At 33.3% G+C, this 21,116-nt stretch overlaps 1 long non-coding RNA gene across 7 annotated transcripts; it reads right to left on the bottom strand.

Annotated features, from left to right (window-relative positions):
- Positions 1-1,322: 1,322 nt before the first annotated feature.
- Positions 1,323-9,970, bottom strand: LOC114162692. Of its 7 annotated transcripts, none has more exons than XR_003599285.1 (13): positions 9,566-9,970; positions 9,394-9,459; positions 8,077-8,203; positions 7,024-7,153; positions 4,719-6,789; positions 3,584-3,683; positions 3,384-3,504; positions 3,085-3,296; positions 2,777-2,908; positions 2,162-2,191; positions 2,002-2,079; positions 1,822-1,909; positions 1,463-1,733 (listed from the first exon to the last, which is right to left on the bottom strand). It is a non-coding gene; the product is annotated as an uncharacterized LOC114162692 (long non-coding RNA). The 7 variants fall into 7 exon arrangements; XR_003599286.1 differs by having other exon boundaries at positions 4,719-5,299; positions 6,638-6,789; positions 7,024-8,203; XR_003599283.1 differs by having other exon boundaries at positions 1,325-1,733; positions 7,024-8,203.
- Between the last annotated feature and the right edge of the window lie 11,146 nt (positions 9,971-21,116).

Genomic DNA, 21,116 nt, shown 5'->3' on the forward strand with positions numbered 1-21,116 from the left:
AATTTCGTAGGTATTGAGCTGTAGGTAACTTTATCTACGAAATTATGCTTCGTAGATAAAGTACCTACGAATATTATCTACAAAAGGAAGACGTAGATAATTATCTACGAATAACCTACGAACATGATTATCTACGAAAATAGTTGTGTATAATTTAGAACTGGAGTTATCTATGAAATATTTTGTAGGTAACTTATCTACGAAAATTGTCGTAGATAATCTATCTACAACAACAAATATAATTTACCTACGAAAATCTTCATAACTAAATTATCTACGAAAACTATCGTAGGTAATTATCTCCAACATTCTGCATATGTAAATCACCTCCTTTCTTAGCTATATATAGCTATATCACAACAATCAATGTTGTTTAATAATTCTTTCCCCTAGGAGTAAAATCAAGCTTCAATTCTCTGAAACTCTATGAACCTTAATAACTCCATATTAGCACTAAATATCAATCAAATATTATATAAGGTTACAAACTTACAAATATAAAATAAACTGTGAGAAAATTATTCAAAATTAAAAAACAACTTTTTAAAAAGGTCTTTCCTTTGCTTCAAATCCTTAACTTCCACTATTTTTTAGATGTAATTAATGGCTTTGTGTTACTGAGTTGGATTGTCATATTATTCAGGATAAGAGTTTTGGCAATTGACAATACAAGTTTTAGACAATCACTACAAAAAAAAGATAAATTGCGGAGGTTTTAATTTCGTTTAGCGGGGTTTTTACCCTCCACAAAATAATTTGCAGGGGTTTTTCAAACCTCCATAGATAGGTTCCCCACAATTATTTGTGGAGGTTTTCTACAACCCCTAGTACCAAGTTTATATTGTGGGAGTTTTTTAATGAAGAGTTATAACCTCTCCTATTCATGACTATTATTTTGTGAGATTTAATACCCTCCTCAATTCGAGATTATACTGTAAAAGTTTTAACCTGTTTCGTTTGATTATTTAATTTGTGGATTTATTACTGTATTTTCTTGCGTTATTCAAATCTCATAAAAACAATATTTGTTTGTAATTAGAATTTCCTACTATACTGACAATGTATGTCACATTGAGGTACTTATATTTTATATCAACAATATTTTTTGTAAACTTCAATCAAATACTTCAACCAAAGTGCTCAATATATAGCATTAGAACTTTTGATTCTCAAAATCAACATATTAACATAAAAGAAATTTAAATTGAAACAATTACAACTTAATCCATACTTACTCAAAGTTCATAGTACACTAAAATAGTTTCATCCTAAAAAACATCATCACACCCTAAATGTTGCTACCACCCAGATGATCCTCTTGTACCTATAGAAGACTCAGGCTTATTTGCATCATCGATTGCTGAAATTATAAAAGATAAATATTTCCTTAAAGCATTCCAAGAAGTAAGTGTCAGACATGCCTGTTTTCCCAGACCATCTTTCAATAAAACATATATAGCTAAAAATTAAGAATGACTAACCTGATACTTGCCTTGTAGAGACGCACAACTGCTGCATGAGCAAGAAGTTGGTGATGTGTGACCATATATGGCTCAGTTGAAGAATCACCACCTGTGCAATTTGAATTCATCCATGCAGAACACGACCTGTGCATTACTCCACTTGCATACCCATTCTGACTATAACTCCAGGGTTCATTCAATGTAACCCAATACTTCACCCTATCACCAAATTCCTTAAAGCAAAGTTCTGCATAATCTCGAAAGTCCTTTCTGAAGAACAAAAATATATGTTTGCTTGTCAAATTATATTCTTATTATACTGTTGCTAAACCAATTATATATTAGAATTGAAACTTACACTATCAGTGGACTTAGAAAGCCACCATACTCATCTTCTAATACTTGGGGAAGATCCCAATGAAAAAGAGTCACAAATGGTTTTATACCTGTGCACAGTTGTTAACATTTAATTAATAATCATCATCAAATATTATAATATTAAAGTCCAAGTACCATAGAATTTAAATCAAATTCTAACCATTAGCCAGCAGCTCGTTGATAAGGTTGTTGTAATAGTTTATTCCTTCATGATTTATTCCTCCACTCAACTTTCCTTCTGTAAATATAGTTTAATAAAAAGGGTTAGGTTAAGTTAAAAGATAAAAAACTTAGTAATTAACTACGAGAAAATAACTTACTGGGAAGATTCCTTTTTATGAAAATCCATACTGCACCAATTAAAAAGAATGCATAATTACAAATCAGAATTGTTTGTCAAATTATTGTAGTTTATTCCAGAGGCATTAACCTATCAAAAATCTATAAAACTAAAACAAAGTTAAAGTCATATTCAAAGCTCCAAATTATAAACTGTTATGCAAGAACCGGTACAAAGATTCAAAATTTTCTTCATGGATGTAATTATTAACTTAAATTGAACCTGTTGCCTTTGTAAATTTCCAACTTAAGTGGCCTCTAATAGGACTAGTATATTTATAGTGGTGTAAGAATCTGCCCCTATGTTCCTAATGTTGATCTAGCAAAAAAGAAATTACTAGTGTTATTAGTTCATAATGGACAAATATATTTTGAGAAATCTAGACATTGACCCCCTCAAAATTTACATGGCAACGTAGAAGTCTTAATGCTTACAGACGTGCAAGGATGCTAAATTATGAGTTACAAAGAAAAACACTTTTGCTGTAGAATATGGCAATAAATGAATTGTTGTGTAATCTAATTATTGTAGTAATTAGAATGAAAAGATGCTTGCATTATATTAAGATTTTCAACTTGTTTAAATTATTTCTAACCTTATGATCAGCCTTACGCCTGTCTAGCTATTTCTACCTCTCTTGCTCTCGCTCTTCCATTTCTGTAAGCTCTTTGTAATATATTACAAAATCTAAAACCTTTAAAGCAACTCCAACATAAGACTTTGAAACCTGAAAAGAGTAGTGCTTGTTCAATCACAAAGAATAGTTAACAAAAAGGTGAAAATATAGGCTGTTGAAGTACAACCTGGTAGATTTCAGACAAGAATATACAACATTTTGCTGGTTCAATCACAAAATATACAACATTTTGACCAACATAGAGTTCAGACCAGAATAGTACTCACTTGAATCATTCCAGGACTGATCTTGATTGGACTAATTGGCAACTTCCTCCACAATGGTTGCCTTTATTCCTCCATTCTGTTAACAGTTTCAAATAAAGTAAAAATTGGTTGAAGACTTACCCTTTAGGCGCTTGTATTTGTTTTTGCATTGAGGTCAAGCTTGGTTCCCCTCCCTTTTTTTCATGCAAAACAAACTTCTTGATTTTGGGGGTCTGAAAATAAAACAGACGCCGTGTAGGAGTTTCCATTATTAATGTTTCACCATGTAAAGAAGCAAAAACACTATGTAAGATACAAACCTTTCCATCAAATAAGATGTCCAGACCACAAGTGAAAATAATTATAAAAGTAATCTCCACACAAAGTTGTCCTTGGTTGAAGATCAGAGGTAGAATGAATACCCATTTGATCCACCTATCACTACAAAAAAAGTGGATAATTCTGACGGTTAAAATTACAAGTTCTAGCGGTTAAAAACCGCCACAAATAACATTCTAACCTTTCTTGCTCGAACATTACTTAAACTCCTCTCCAATTGTTGTTCAAGGCGTAGCAATTCCTCAACGGAGCAAGACCCCACACCTTCTCCCAAGAATTTCCTGAAGGAATGAAATCACAAATGCACCATGTCAAATTAAGTACAATAAAATTATGCGAATTTTGTAATAATCACTTCAAAATTCATGACTGAAATACTTTTTAATCAATGAAAAGATGCTTACAAATACCAATTCTTTATTGTAAAATTACTTAAAATATTCTTACTAAAATCCATAATGTCTAATAATATGCTGGAGTTTTAGCCACAATCTTTTACTAAAGATCTTTATATAGAGATATAGGTCCGAAGTAAAAAAAAAAAAACCAAAGAAGAAAAAAAAAGAAAAACTCTGCATGTTATAAATTATTAAGGTTAGATGAAATATTTAAAATAAACTTATATCATACAAATATGTCTGATATAACAGCTGTAAAGCATATATAATATGTCTATTTTCACCTTTATCTTACCCATAATTCAAATCTCAGCACTTTATGTTGAAAGAGTGATATGATAAGAAAATACAGTAAGCAAGTAGAATTAACTTCTGCAAAGTATATATACATTTTTACATGATGATGAAATTATTAATACTTAAAACAACACGAGCTACCATGAAGCACACCAAAGGGCTGCAAAATTTGTTTGCTTTGTTTGCCATAATAGAAGACCACAGTATGAAAGAAACAGAAAAAAAAAGAGTTCTCATATGCTGACTTGTATGCAGCCACACAAGGGTTTTCCCTTAAGAACTATTTGTTAGAAGGGGGTTTTGGTTCCGTCTATAAAGGGGAGTTGTGTGGAGAGAAGATTGTTGTGAAGCAACACACTTATTCTAACCAAAAGGGAGAGAAGGAATTCAAGTTTGAAGTTGATGTTCTCAGCAAAGCAATGCATGAGAATGTGGTCATGCTGTTAGGATCATGCTTAGAAGGGAACCTTAGACTTCTTGTGTATGAATATATCTGCAATGCTTCATTAGACCAACATTTATCTTGTATGACAGAAATCAAACCAAACTCATAATATAGCCTACACTGCCAAGATTATGAATGTGTGCATTTATTGATATTAAATTGAAGGGGGTACAAACCTTGGTTTGTTACTGTGCAGAACATTCTCGTAAACATCTTGATTGGCCAGACAAGGTGAAAGTAGCTGATGGAGTTGCCAAAGGACTGCTATACTTGCATGAGAATAACATAATATACAGAGATCTAACAACAAACAATACAGAGAATATCATAAATTCCAAATCCCCTTGCCCAGAATCCCTTGACAACCTTTTGACAACAATCTCTTGCCCATTGGAAAGCTGACCCTGAATATACACGATTCATTTGTAGCAACACGTATGGTGTTGAAGTTGTATTACAATGACTCAGTAGATGAGACTTCATCTTCATCACTTTCTACTTCAGTTTCAACTTCATATGTATAGGAAATCGAGTGAGATTTGAGTAAAAAATATATGTCCTCTAGATTTAATCACTGTTAGCAGTAACAAATTCTTGAGAATTTGATGTACATTCTTCATTTACACCCACAACTTAATATTCCGAGCTTGACAGAGATCCTTGAGAATTGCTAGAGCCATTCAAAATGCCATGAAATATGAGACCATATCTAATTTATTACCTATAATGAGTTTCCTCTTTTTATTCCATTTATTTCCTGCAACAGAATAATGAGAGCAAAGAGGAGGACATGCATCTTATTAAATAAAAATTTAAAAGAGAACTAAAACTCTAATATCTCCTACTTTTTATATTGTTACTGTTGAAACATTTTGAGACATGCATCATGGGATTCCCCTAAATGGTTTAAAAGGCTGCTAGACTTAAATTGGAAATCTGCAAGGTTCATAGAATGAATTTCATCAACCAACATTTATAAAAATTACTTTGCTTCTCAATGAAAATGCAATGACATGATTAAGACTTTAGTGAACTTAATTTAAATCACACGAGGGATGGCCACCCATAACTTGATTAGTTTTGTCATGGAAGTAATCAAAGTGTGGTTCATACTTGCATTTATTCACCATTCTCTAATGCAATGAACATACAATTAAATTAAAACAAAGAAAAGCAAATACTGAACAAGATCAACGAATGATATTGTTCACTAACCTAAAGGAAGGAATGTCCATGTAGAAATTAGATAAAAGAATGCAATATCAGCAACTTTTCATCCTTAAAAGGTCAAATATAGAAAAAGAGGAACTTAATCAATCGGAAGTGCAGGCTCCTAAGTTGCGAACAACTACGATGGAGTGATAGAGTGACGAAACAGGGCGAACAACTCCGTTGAGCGATAGGGCCGCCTACGACAGAGTGACAGAGAGGTGTGACGGAAAGAGCTACGATAGAGGGAATCGCAAAGTGGAACTAATTTGAGGAAAAACTTAGGTTTTCGGGAGGAACGAGCAATATTTTTGTGGCTGCGGTGGCTTAGGTTTTCTAGGAAGGAACGTGCGAATACATTGAAGGGAAAATGTAGATTAATCTGCAAGGGTCATAAACCTCTTCAAAATAAATAAAATCCCTATATATTATTAGCACTTACAAAAACCATTATAATTAACCTATATCATATTTATTTGTGGAGGTTTATTTGAACCTCTGAAAAATGACCTCCTCTAAATAACTTTTTTTTGTAGTGAATTGCTAGGACATGTAGACTCTGTCAAATTATACACACAAAGCTCATAAGTAGATCAAGTCTAACCAGAGTTTGTTCCCAACCATGCAAAGGTTTACATCTTCTAAAGCAAATGCTTCATATTAAGTTGTTCATTACTTCAAACCATGAAGTAGGGTTAATGGGAACTAAAAATAGTGACACTAAATTAACATATCATGGTAAAAATAATTACTAAAAAAGATTGATTCCTCAGAAGAAATAAAACCATTTTTATTCATAAAAAGTAATGTGTGTGAACGTGTGACATCAATCAATATCATGCAGAGTGACCCAATCAACTGCATCTAAACTGCTCAATTATCTTACCTTAGATACCAAAGATAAATCAAGTGCGTTGAAGTCATCATATTTAAAATCCTTTACTTGTTTATAATAGCTTTCCAGGGAAACTACTTCACAACCAATTATATTTGCCATTTTATGAGCCAAACTAGTCTTCCCAGACCCACTTGGACCTCCTGAAAAGCACAACTTCTCCAGGATAAGTGATTCTATCAGAACTACTATTGTTAAAAATGCATGCTAAGAATGAGATGAAGCAAAATTGATTCAGCATTATTCAGTACAGTAGTAACCAAAAGAAAAGGCTCAATATGACTTTTACATGCACATTCGTTCACACAAAGCACAACAATGTAATCACTCACAAAGCAGTCGAATTTTTAATAAGTTAACATGGGTTGAGAATTTACTTTCTCTGGAATAGGATGCTGCTATCTGTGAAGTAAACTTCATCGGTTTTGGGGTGAATGTCCAAGGCATTTGTGAACCTAAACGGAACCCCTTCTGCAGAAGTGGCTGACTGCTTAGCCACTCCACCACCTGTAATGTAAATCTATAACTACAACAAAGCAAATATCCCTTTCTGCTCTCCACATTTTATTGGACCCCTTCATGCTTTGACAACTCTCTAAACCACTCACTGCACAATATTTGCTTCTTTCATAGCCTCTTGTCAAATTAATTATATTGAACTGTTTTAAAAAAAGATTAAATATGTGTACAAATGTTCTTGTCTTTGCACTAGTCTAGACAATTAAGATAATCTACTGGAAATAAACAATTCAAGTAGTCATGAAGGTAATTGGCCATATGTTATCCTCACACTCTTCAAAACACAATATTTTTCATGTTGTAGCAGTTATCATCACTTGTAAGGAAAACAACTGAATTAACTAAATGTGCATAAACTATATTAAAGGGAGAGCATCCCAATCCCTACTTTTTCTCTCCAGAATCATTTCCAGATATGATTTGATAAGCCAAGGTCCATCAATACCCATCCTTGATGCTTCCGTTCCAACAGTCAGATTTTTTTTTCCATATTTCAGATAAGTAACTCACCATATTATCAACCAGACAAGGCTTAATCAAACTGAGCAGAAAGTAAAAAAAAAATCCTATTTAACAAAATGGAAGAAACCATGGAAAGTCTTTCATATAAGAAATTGTAAAAACAAAAAAGAGTTCACAGTGCAAGGATAAAAAATCCTTAAAAATGAGAAAATAAGGTATTTTAAATGTGATATAAGAATTAACCCTTATTTATACTACTATGACTAGACCCTTGGTAAAAAAAGGAAACAACAATAATTATAATGAAATCTACAATAAAATGCTTTACATAAAATACATGGTGACTGGTGATTCCTCAAAACGATTGCATTTTACATAGAACATGTCTAATGGGATTAGAAAAAACTATAGCTTTCTATTAGTTCCTCTCATCACCATAAATGTCTCACCAAGAACATCAATGGTCTCATAAGAGATGGTAACCTTGCCATTATTGACAGTTGTCGATGCACGCTTATAACTAACCACAACAGTATACCCAAGAGCCAACAGCCCACCCAATGTCATTCGACCAACCTGTTTCAACATAAAACCATAAAAAGCAACAAAAAAAAAATCAGCTAAAAGGAGTAGGTTCATTTTTTTCATGATGGATAACAAGTTTAAATGAATAAAATGTCAAAAGAAGTATCAGCAATTATCTTTGGTAATCAGGATCAATTAGTATCATGTATATCTTGTAACTTCAACCTGACAGAACAAATATATCTTGTAAAACCGAAACGGTATACCATTATGTTTTTCTTTTTCCTCACTACTCAAACGGTATACCATTATGTTTTCCTTTTCCCACAAAACAGTGATAGACAATGGCTTGGCATTGTAAATGCTACTTCCAATGGAACTTCACAGGCTGTTATCCTAGTAGTGGAGTTTGACACAGGACACAATTTCACAGAAGATGCCCCTAACAATCATGTCGGCATCAACATAAACAACATCAACTCCATACAACAGATTCAATACTCCTCTATGGCTCCAAAAAAGTTTAGGCTAAGGGATCTAACGAAAGCAACTTATGGATTCAGCCTTGAAAACAAGCTTGGACAAGGTGGATTTGGAACTATGTATAAGGGGCTATTGGAAAACAAGGAGGCAGCCTAGACAAGTACCTTTTTAGTGACAAATTTTGGTAATGATTATGACTTTGGAGGAGGATATTCCATAACACTGGATTGGGAAACTAGGCTAGCAGTGATTCATGAGGTGGCTCAAGCACTTGACTACCTTCACGATGGGTATGAGAAGAGGGTTCTCCATAGAGATATCAAGGCCAACAACATAATGTTGGACTCAAATTACAATGCCAAGTTGGGAGACTACAAGAACAACATTGTGTATTGGGTGTGAGATTTGTACGGGAAGGGAAAAGTACTTGGTGCTATTGATGCAAGGTTGGATAAATAGTTAGTTCAGCATAGAAATTATTGGTTTTTTCATAAAACAGAGCCACTGATTGATGTATACAAATAAAGAAAGTCCAATCACAATTTCTACAATCAAAGTATAATTTACCCAAAGTCAGTCACACACACAAAGAAGATGGATTCAAGCTCCTCAAGAGACTATAACTTATAAGATACAACAAAATTCACACATACAAATAAATAATTCCCCACTTCTCCCAAGCCATGCAAACCAACATTTCAATTGCAAAATATTTGCTAAATAATTTGATTGCACAAGATAGAGCATAATTGTTGTACCTGTCTGTGTCAAATGTTTCTGCCATAGTGCTTGTTCCTTTTATATTTCCCCACTTCTCCTAAACCCTACATTAAAATTAAATTGTTACTAAGATTAACATTGGAAAAGTGGAAGATCGAATAAAATTGTCCAAAAAAATGTAAAATCGAAAACCCTAAATCATTCACTTACTTGGAAAAAACCCCAATTTCTTCTTTCTGAAAAAAAACCCACTCTGTAAACCTCGTTCGCACAGTCTCGAATTGGGTTCGATATCTGCTTTCCTCACGAAAAAATGGCGTTCGAACACTCACGAGCTGGGTCGAGATATAGAGTGTGAGCGTCAGCTTGGGAGCGTGAGCATGAGCGTCAATCGTTCACACTATAGTTCGCACAATCGTTTGCATAGTCGTTCGCGCAAGTGTGAGCATCAGCCTGGGACGAACACCACAGTCAGCTTCTGATGAACAACTTGTAGTGAGACGTTCGATGAGCAGGATTAACAAGAATGAGCATCAGTGAGCAATGAGAGAGTATTGAACAGCGAGCATCAGACGAAGGAGATGAAGAAGGTGAGGGATGAACGACTCAACGTGGTTTCACAATAAACTATATACTAAAAACATATTTTTAATAAAAAAATAAATTATATAAGATTACATACGAAATTATCTTGTAAATAACATTTTCTTAAATAATTTTTATATTTTTTTAAATGATATTTATTTTCTACGCTAAATGTCGTAGGTAATACTTCGTAAGAAAAGTTTCCGTTATAGTTACCTACGAAAATGTCGTAGATAATGTATTTTATCGTTACCTAGATAATGTATTCTATTTTCGTAGATAAAATAAAATTATCTACGAACTATATTTCATAGATAAATTTTCATAGATAATAAGCATTTTTCTTGTAGCGGAAGTCATCTAACCATGTATTATCGAAAGATGGTTGCCTATGTTTATGATGACAAATTGCTAATCCACTTCTTCCAAGACAGTTTGGTTGGGGTAGCATTGAGTTGGTATACACACTTGAAAGCGTCTCACATTCGTTCTTGGATGGATTTGGTAGATGCCTTTTTGAAACAGTACAAGTATAACATGGATATTGCGCCAGATTGGTTGCAATTACAAAACATGGCCAAAAAGGATGCTGAATCATTTAAGGAGTATGCACAACAATGGAGAGAGCTTGCTTCTCAAGTTGAACCTCCTCTTCATGATAAGGAAATGGTGGAAATGTTTGTAAACATGTTGCAACCACCATTCTATGAGCACATGGTGGGGAATGTATCCTCAAATTTCGCTGATATCATCATCATAGGTGATAGGATAGAGATTGGGCTAAAAAATGGAAAAATTGCGTATAGCCTGCTTGCGGCTACAACTCCTAAAAAGTTTGATTTCAGTCTTGGGAAGTAGAGGTACACGCAACATCAACAATACCTAGGTGGGAAAACCAGACTCCCGCTTACCAAGCACAATCTCCACAACAGGGATCCTATCAATCACAACACGCCTCAAATAATACCTGGAAAACTGAGGCTAACAGAAATCCCAACAAATCTTTAGGGCAAATCACTAGTCCTAGAAGGAATCTAGAAAAGAATTATATTCATTTCACTCTTATTCCTGTGACTTACACAGAGTTATTGTCGGATCTACTCCGTAATGCTTTGGTAGCTATCTGCCCGATGAAGCCATTGGAGCCACCATACCCTAAGTATTTTGATGTAAACGCCACATGTGATTATCACGGGGGAGCCATTGGTCACTCTACTGAGAAATTTTTGTCTTTCAAACACAAAGTGCAAGCTTTAATCGACTCAGGGTGGTTAAAATTTCAAGAGAATAAATCCAACATTAAAGCCAATCCCCTCTCTGGGCATGATAATGCTTCGATAAATGCTATTGATCTCGAGGGACATAAGTTGGTGAAGAATGTAAGAGAAATTAAGAGTTCACGAAGGTTTATTTTTGAGGCACTACTAACAGTAGGATTGTTGGAAGGTGAATATAACTTAAGGGATGCATGTGGGTTCCATCCAAGTGCTAAACATTCCATCGAGACGTGCAACAAGTTTGAAAATTTTCTACAAAATTTGATCAAATTTGATCGACAAGAACTTCGTGCAAGTATGTTGTGGGGACAAAGAGGACAAGAGGAGGCTGGTAGAAGAAAAGAAGGAGCTAGGCCTAACTCGCATAGAAGGATGAGAACGAAAGAAAGGGAAGATTTGCATCAATAACATCAAAGAGAGCTTTTGCAGTGTTAGATAGATTAACGGTGGTCAGATGTCACCCATCGAGGATGGAAGTGGATTTGAAAGCTCAAACTTTGTGCGGTCTGGTCCTCTAGACATGTAGTTGAATAATTGAGAGATAACGAATTACCCGTGATGTTTAATTTGGAGAAAGTGTTTTTTTTTAGTTTATCCTATTGCTTTACCCGAAGGGACTTTACGGGATGTTTTTTTTTTTTATGCTTAGTGTGACAATAAAAACATTTATAATTTGCATTTTCGATCGTTTTCGTTTTATTTATTTGTTTTATAAACTCATATAGTATATGGAATGGAAGCAGTACCCCTTTTTGAGGTAGAAATCTCATCCTTGAGAGTATTGATGGAAACCCAATTAGAAGAAGCAGAATGGGTTCAAGCCAGACTTGACTAGCTTAACCTCATTGTGGAAAAAAGGTTAACTGCGGTGTGTCACGGACAATTATACCAAAGAAAAAATGAAAAAAAATGTTTGGCAAAAAGGTGCATCCTAGAGAGTTCCATGAAGGCGATCTAGTTTTGAAAAAAATCTTACCTATACAAAAGGACCATAGAGGCAAATGGACTCCAAATTATGAAGGCTCGTATGTGGTGAATAAAGCATCCTCTGATGGGGCACCAATTCTCATAAGGATGGATAGGGAGGAGTTACCATTGCCAGTCAACTTTGATGCGGTTAAAAAATATGCATGATGATTCCATAATAGAGGATGCAACTAAGGATATCGACATTGTTTTCAAGATTTTTGTATTTCGTTTTATTTGATAAAAAATATATCATTTGGGTTTTCATAAATGTGTTGTAAAAGTGTCACACTAGGCTGTTAATTAAAAATATTTGTAAAAAGGTATATTTGTGTCAAGAAAACATCATAGGTATATTCGCTAAATGCATACTAGCTCCTAAAGGGTGTCGTGGATGCCAAAAAATATATATACAATGTAAATATAAAACAAAATGAGGAAAAGGAAAGGAAAGGAAGGAAAAGTACGAGTTTTGTGCATCCATGCATTCATGCACCCTCATCACATCATACCATTCATTTTTATCATCAAAACATATTTTGAAAAGTTCGAAAAGGAAAATAAGGGCCCATAAGGGCAGGTTTTCACTTGGGCTCACTCTACTTCTTTTTAAAGAGGCATTCAGGTTGTGTTTGTCTACGCTTAAATCAATATTCAGGTTCTCCTTTGGATGTAGACCCTTTCCTCGGGATTGGTCTAATCTTTTTCAAAAGAAATTATGTTTGCGAAAAGTATATGTTTTTTGGGATTGGGGCCTCTACATGGTAATGGTCGTCGAATACTTTAGATGTAAACCCTCTCCTCGGTATTGGTCTAATCTTTTTCAAAAAGAAATTATATTTGCAAAAAGTATATGCTTTTGGATTGAGGCCCTCTACATGGTAATGGTCGCCGAATCCTTTGGATGTAGACCCTCTCCTTGGGATTGGTCTAATCTTTTTCAAAAAGAAATAATATTTGCAAAAAGTATATATATTTGGATTGGGGCCCTCTATGTGGTAATGGTCGCCGAGTCCATTGGATGTAGACCCTCTCCTCGGGATTGGTCTAATCTTTTCAAAAAAGAAATTGTATTTGCAAAAAGTGTATGATTTTGGGATTGGGGCCTTTTACATGGTAATGGTCACCGAATCCTTTGGATGTAGACCCTCTCCTTGGGATTGGTCTAATCTTTGTCAAAAAGAAATCATATTTGCAAAAAGTATATGCTTTTGGATCAGGGCCCTCTACATGGTAATGGTCGCCGAATCCTTTGGATGTAGACCCTTTTCTCAAGATTGGTCTAATCTTTTCAAAAAGAAATCATATTTGCAAAAAGTATATGCTTTTGGATCGGGGCCCTCTACATGGTAATGGTCGTCGAATCCTTTGGATGTAGACCCTCTTCTGAGGATTGGTCTAATCTTTTCAAAAAGAAATCATATTTGTAAAAAATATATGTTTTTGGGATTGGGGCCTTCTACATGGTAATGGTCGCCGAATCCTTTGGATGTAGACCCTCTCCTTGGGATTGGTCTAATCTTTTTAAAAAAAAAAATCATATTGCAAAAAGTTTATGTCTTTCTGGATCAAAGCCCTCTACGTGGTAATGATCATTGAATCCTTTGGAAATGAGATTGTTGGTTTGTGACCTTTGATTTCATCTTTTGTCTTTGTTTCTCTTGAAACCATATGAAATTGGTGCCTTTATCTTTACTTATATTTCTTTGAGAATATGAAAATGTAAAATTCTCATATTATCAAGCAAAATCTAAGTAAAGAGGGGCAGTTGTCAACACCTAATTTCGTTCGACTAAATAAATAATAGAATCAATAATAATAATTTGTTTTTTTAAGAAAATAAAATAAATAAATAAATAAAATAAAATAAAATAAAGTCAATAAGTTTTTCTTTCGTTTTTTCTTTGTCTAAATAATAATAATAATAATAAATAAATAAAAAAAAAGAAAAAAAAAAGTGAGAGATTGTTTTAATCTTTTATGTTTTTTTCTTTTGAGGCTTTGCTTCTTTTTTTAGCCCAAAATACTCTATACACCCACACGGTTTTTTTTCTTGCAACTAATGGTAGCCCAAAATTTTATTTTCGCACCCCCACTCTATGCTTTGTCGTTTCTGCTCCAGATTAAGAAGTTAGTCTAATAATTAAAAACAAAATATGGTCTAATATTTACAATCATTTACTCTGATTTGGTGCTCTGATTTTATGACATCTCCTTTTCCAGATGACGAAAATAGTAATATGTTTCTCAAGAATATCTTTTTGTAATTATAATTAATCTGTCCTGATCATAATTGATTTTGTGCTCTGATTTTTATGACACCTCTTTTTCCAGATAAAGAAAGTAGTAATATGATTCAAAGCAATATCTCTTTTACTAATTAGAATCAATTTTGTTGATCACGTTTGATTTTGTGCTCTGATTTTTCTATGATTTGATTCCCATAATGTGATAATATTAAGACCAATTATTGCCTTTTAAAATTCGTTGTAATTAAGACAGACCTTTATTACGAGATTACATTAGATTTATAATGTTGTGTATATAAATTCATCAAAAAAAAAAGAAAAAATTCGGAATTCTAGAGACCTCTCTCACCCTAAGCACATATTTTCTTTGAACCCTCGCATATAAAATACCCACTCACCTCCGATCACCAGCCATGCGTGCTTCTTAGTGTTCCAACGTAACTATTGTAAGTCCGATCTCCCGTTCAGTTTCGCAAAAATTAATTTTTGTTATGTTATGCAGGCTTTCTCAAGATTTGGTTATGACCTTGGTTGAATTTGATGTTTTCACTATTTCTTTTTGATATAGAAAAAACATTACTGTCATGCATTTTTGGGTTCATTAGTTTTATAATTAATGTTTGTTGATTGCATTGGGTTGTGAACGTTGTTGCATGAATAAGTGAGAGATATCATGTTTTAACATTGTATGAATATGTTGTACCATATTTTTCATGTTAAGGGTTTTAAAGCTTTTTCATAATAAAATAATATGTTTAATCCTAAACGTTATTTCCTAATCTTTTATTTATTTTCCTAATGTTATCATAAATTGTGGATATATAATAGTCACGTTTTTGGGTATCATGTCTTATTTCGGAAGTTTTTTTAAAGGAAGTAATAACAAATAAATAATTTAATTACCCTTTTAACTTTAAAAATGTATAAGTGCTTCTGTGACCGCTCACGTCGTCTTAGTACTTAATACCTTCGCTCTTCTATAAGATTACTAAAAAAATACAAAATTTTCAAATATTAAAAAAGAGTGATATCAACTCTTCGAACAAATTGTTTTCAAAAAGTCTTTTTCATAAGGAACTATGTGACCCTGATTCTCCATTATGAATGGAGATACGTAGGAGCAAGGAGTAATCTCTGTCGGGCCCAAAAAACAAAAATCTTTTTTTCCTTAGTTTTCCTTTGTCATCTTTATTAGTTTATTTTATTTATTTATTTATCTTTATTTATTTATTATTTTATTTTATTTTTATTTTTTTAAAATATACATTTAAAGGAGACCACATCAGTTTGTATTTTAACTAAAGGTACCGTCTTAGGATGGACGTTGTAGGGTGCTAACACCTTCCCTACGCGTAATTAACTCCCGTAGCCCCAAACTCTATTTTCGTAGACCTTGCTCCTTTTTATGGTTTTTCATAGTTTCCTATAATAACTATGGTGGCGAATCCAAAACCTCTATTTTACAAATTTTATTTTTTTGGTTCGTCATCCCGTCGCGATTTCGGTTGTGACAATGATGAGCGATAATATAATCCTAGAATTTTAGGAATTATCATGAAACATGAATTAGGTGAATGATGGTGCATTGACTTGACATTTGCATGGTTGTATGTTCGAACCTTGGCCTATACAAAATAAATTTCTTTTTTCCAAATCTCTTTTTGGCATGAATAGGAAAGCCTAGAAACCCTAGCCATCTTATGTTGGCAAAAAGAAGGAAGCCTATTGATGCCTATTAATTTTGAATGATGATCATGCAAGAATGAAGATAAAATGTTTAAATGTTATCTTGTAAAATAAAATAAGTGTGTTGTAGAATAGTTTAATTAAACTTAGAATCAACAACATAGCCTTCATCTCTCTAAGGCTTCTTTTTTTTGGAAAAACTGTAGTTATAATGATAATCGATTATCTATGCAAAACTCTTATTTTTCGAAATTCTACTAGAATAATCGATTATCCTGTTCAAAATTTGTTTTTCAAAAATATACTGAAATAATCGATTATCCTTGGCAGTTGGAACATGACGTTTCAGTTTTTAACCTAATTTTCGAAAACCTATTTAAGGAACTATAGTTCAACTTCAAAATACCTTTTTGAGAAGCTAGAGTCTAGTGCTGTGACTGCAAGAGAGTTCTCTGTGTGTTCTCAAAGAAGCTTTGAAAAACCTAGTGTGGGTAGAGCGATAACTTTTCCTGAGAGGTGTTCTAGGAGATTGAGTTGTTGCTGTTGCTAGGAAAGCTGGTCAGGTTCTCTGTGTGATTCAGAGAAAGGTTGTTCATCTCTTGTGTGTTCAAGAGAGGTGTTTTTTTCCTTATCTTTTATATCTGATTGTAATTGTTATTTGTTAGTGATTGAGTTAATCTCTTTTTAAGAGATTAACAACTGGACGTAGGGTCTTTTGATCCGAACCAGTATAAATACTTGTGTCATCTTCTTCCTATCTCTTTATTTATCTACTATTGTTTTAAAGAATTATATTTAATTAATTATAAATTTTGGAAAAATTTTAAAGTATTAATTTTATTATTAAAACCAATTCACCCCCTCTTGGTTTTTGTCCACGCCAAACATTCCGCTGCGCGATACCAACAATTGGTATCAGAGCTTGCTTTGATAGTTATTCAAATTTTTCGAAAATGGTTAGGGACAAAATCAAACTTTGCTGAAGGTGCGTCTATCAACAGACCTCCACTTTTACTGGTGAAAATTATCCTTTCTGGAAAGTTAGGATGCAAATTTTTCTAGAATCTGTTGATAGGGTATTTGGGATGCTGTTTTAAATGGACCATTTGTGCCTGTTAATGTTGTAAATGATGTGCAGGAACCAAAGCCATTCTCCAATGGACTGCTGATGAAAAGAGCGAGCTATACGATGTAAAGCTAGAAATATATTTCATCTGCTTAACCCTTGATGAGTTTTACAGGATCTCAGTCTGCACCAGTGCACGAGATGTGGGAAATTTGCTTGTGACTCATGAAGGAACAGACGATGTAAAAGAGCACGCAAGAACTCCTTGATCCAAGAATACGAAATGTTTCGGATGCAGCAAGGAGAAACCATCTACGATGTGCAGAAACGATTCACACACATCGTCAATCATCTCACAGGTCTAGGTAAAACTTTTGACACTGATGAATTAAATATAAAATTCTTAAATCCTTGAACAGGACTTGGCAGCCAAAGGTGACACCATCACGGAGTCACAAAATCTTGCAACAATGACGATGGCGGCTCTGTTTGGAAAGCTGAGAAGCATGAGCTTGAACTGGGAAGATTAAATGATGAAGAAGATATTGGAAGAAAGAAGAACATTGCTTTAAAACCGAAGTTGTCAAAGGCAAAAGCAAAAAGAGGAAGAAGATTTGATGATGATGAGAATCTAGTCTATGATAAGAAGTTTACAAAATTCATGAAGGCCAAAGGTAAAAATCAATTCAAGACAATAAGAAGGAGAATCAAGGATCATCCTCAAATTTCAAATGCTATGGATGTGGAGAATCTGGACATGTCAAAGCTGACTGCCCAAATTCAAAGAAAAGTGAAGAAAAGAAGGCAGAAAATTCTTATAAGAAAAAGGCATACATAGCATGGGAAGATAATGCCTCAAGTTCATCAAATTCTAGGATTCTGATAATGAAGAAGCAAATCTCTGTTTGATGGCTAATCATGTGATTCTGACAGTGAGGTAAGTTCTACTTGCAATGAAAATGACTATGATGATCTTTATGATGCTTTTCAACAATTACTTGTAAATTGGATACTGCTCACAAAAATTAAAATCTGATTTTAAAGATTTACAAAGTAAATTTGAAAAATCTCTTGAAGAAGAAAATTTTGAAAAATAAAATTTCAATTTAGAAAAAGAAAAAGAAATTGTTGAATGTGCTTCATGTAAAAGTTACATGTTTGATATTGTATTTTGGAGAAACATCTTGAAGATGCTTTAGAAAATAAAAATCTGAAAAACTTGATCTTAAGAAAATCCAAATAAGAACCAAGCATGCTCATAATAATAAAAATAAAACTAAAAGAACTCGTAGAGTTTGGGTAGAAAAAGGAACTCTCATTCTATGAATACATATGCATGTACTAGCTACTTGTTTTTATTGCATGAAAAAGGGTCATACTTCAAATAAATGCAATATTAAACATTTTGGTGTTCCAAATGGGAAGTATCATTGGGTGCCTGTTCATAGTAGATATTTTTCTTCTAACCCCAAGGACCCAAAAAGTTGTTGGGGACCTAAATGAATTGTTTCTTATTTTGTAGATGACTTCTAAATCCAGAAATCAATGTGGTATCTTGACTGGAGATAAAAGGAAGTTTAAGAACTTTAAAAGAAAGGAACAAGGATTTGTTACATATGGGGATAACAACAAAGGGAAAAATACTTGGAACAAGTGATGTTGGTGGAGGAAATACTTGGAGATCAAGGATGTACTACTTGTGGAAGGACTAAAGCACAATCTTCTCAGTATAAGCCAATTATGTGATAAAGGACTCAAAGTATCTTTGAGAGTGACTACTGCACTATTCATCAAAAGAAACTCTAAAAGGTATGAGACACAATAACATCTACTTGATTGATCTTGATAAGGCATCATCTAGTGATATAACTTGTTTGGTTGTTAAAGAAGAAAATCCATGGTTGTGGCATAAATGAGTTGCTCATATTCATATGCAACAGTTAAACAAACCAGTTTCTAAAGAATTAGTAATTGGGTTGCCAAAAATAAAGTTTAAAAAAGATAAACTATGTGCTGCATGTCAAAACGGAAAAAAAGTAACATCAACATTTCATTCAAAAAATGTGATTTCTACATCAAAGCCTTTAGAACTTTTGCATATGGATTTGCTTGGTCCTTCAAGGACAAAAAGATTTGGGGGAAATTACTATGCTCTTGTTATTGTTGATGATTACTCAAGATATACTTGGACTTTCTTTCTCACACTAAAAAGTAAGGCCTTTAAAGCTTTTAAGAAATTTGCAAAAGTGATTCAACATGAAAAAGATTGGAAAGTTAAAGTTTTGAGAAGTGATCATGGTGGGGAATTTCAAAATGAATTGTTTGAAAAATTTTGTGAAGAAAATAGGATTATGCGTAATTTTTCTGCACCTAGAACTCTCAACAAAATGGAGTTGTAGAAAGGAAAAATAAATCCTTAGAGGATCTAGCTTGCACAATGTTGAACGAATATAAAGTGCCTAAATATTTTTGGGCTGATGTTGTGAGCACGACTTGTTATGTACTAAATAGAATGCTTATTAGACCAATCTTGAAAATTACCCCCTATGAATTGTTTAAAGGAAGAAAGCCTAATGTAGCACATTTAAAAATATTTGGATGCAAATGTTTTGTCCTAAACAATGGAAAAGAAAATTTAGGTAAATTTGATTTTAAAGCAGATGAAGCTATTTTCTTAGGATATTCATTAACCAGTAAGCCTATAGATTTTTTAATAGAAGAACCTTTGCATGTTGTCTTTGATGAAATTGTAGACCTTGAGGACAATCCTCTTGAGTCAAATAAAACAAATGTAAGTGATGAAGAATATCTTAAAGAAGCTCTTGATGAGATGTACCTAAATGAGAATCCACTGGCTAAACTTGAAGATCTTGCCAAAAGCTGGAAATCACCTAGAGGATTGTCTTTGGACAATATCATTAGAGATATATCAAAGGGAGTAGTTACTAGAAATATGTAAAATTTTTGTATGATTGTTGCTTTTGTTTCATAGATAGAACCCAAAAATGTAGAATAAGCTCTTCAAGATTATCAATGGTGCATTGCAATGCAAGAAGAGCTGAATCAATTTGAAAGGAATGAAGTCTGGGAACTCATTCCTAGGGATAATTCACACCAAGTCATAGGAACAAAATGGGTGTTCAGAAACAAGTTGGATGAAGATGGAAACATCACTAAGAATAAAGCTAGACTTGTAGCAAAGGGATACAGACAAGAATATGGTATGGACTATGATGAGACATATGCTCTAGTTGCAAGGTTAGAAGCTATATGTTTACTTCTTGCTTATGCTTCTTTAATGAAATTTAAACTGTATCAAATGGATGTTAAAAGTGCCTTTTTAAATGGATTTATTAAAGAAGATGTGTATGTTGAACAACCCCCTGATTTTGAAGATTATAAATTTCCAAATTACATTTATAAATTGAAGAAAGCATTGTATGGATTAAAACAAGCACCTAGATCTTGGTATGAGCGATTAAGCACATTTTTGTTAGAAAAGTATGTGAACATATTTTGCAAGTTCAAATTTATGTAGATGATATAATATTTGGATCTACTGATAATTCTCTATGTAAGGGTTTTGCAAGTATAATGCAATGAGAGTTTGAAATGTCAATGATGGGTGAATTGACATTCTTTTTAGGTATGCAAATTAAGCAAATGGAAAATGGAACCTTCATTTCTCAGTCTAAGTACTGTAAAGAAGTACTTAAGAAATTTGGAATGGATACTACTAAGGAAGCAAGTACTCCTATCGGAACCTCTTGTTATTTAGACAAAGACGAATCAAGAATAGAGGTAAATCAAACTATGTTTAGAGGTATGATAGGTTCTTTTTTATATCTTATTGCAAGTAGGCCTGATATAATGCAATTTTTATGTGTGTGTGCTCGTTTTCAAGCAAATCCAAAAGAATCACATCTTACTGT

The sequence above is a fragment of the Vigna unguiculata genome, chromosome 9 (assembly GCF_004118075.2).
Source record: "Vigna unguiculata cultivar IT97K-499-35 chromosome 9, ASM411807v1, whole genome shotgun sequence".
NCBI lineage: Eukaryota > Viridiplantae > Streptophyta > Magnoliopsida > Fabales > Fabaceae > Vigna > Vigna unguiculata.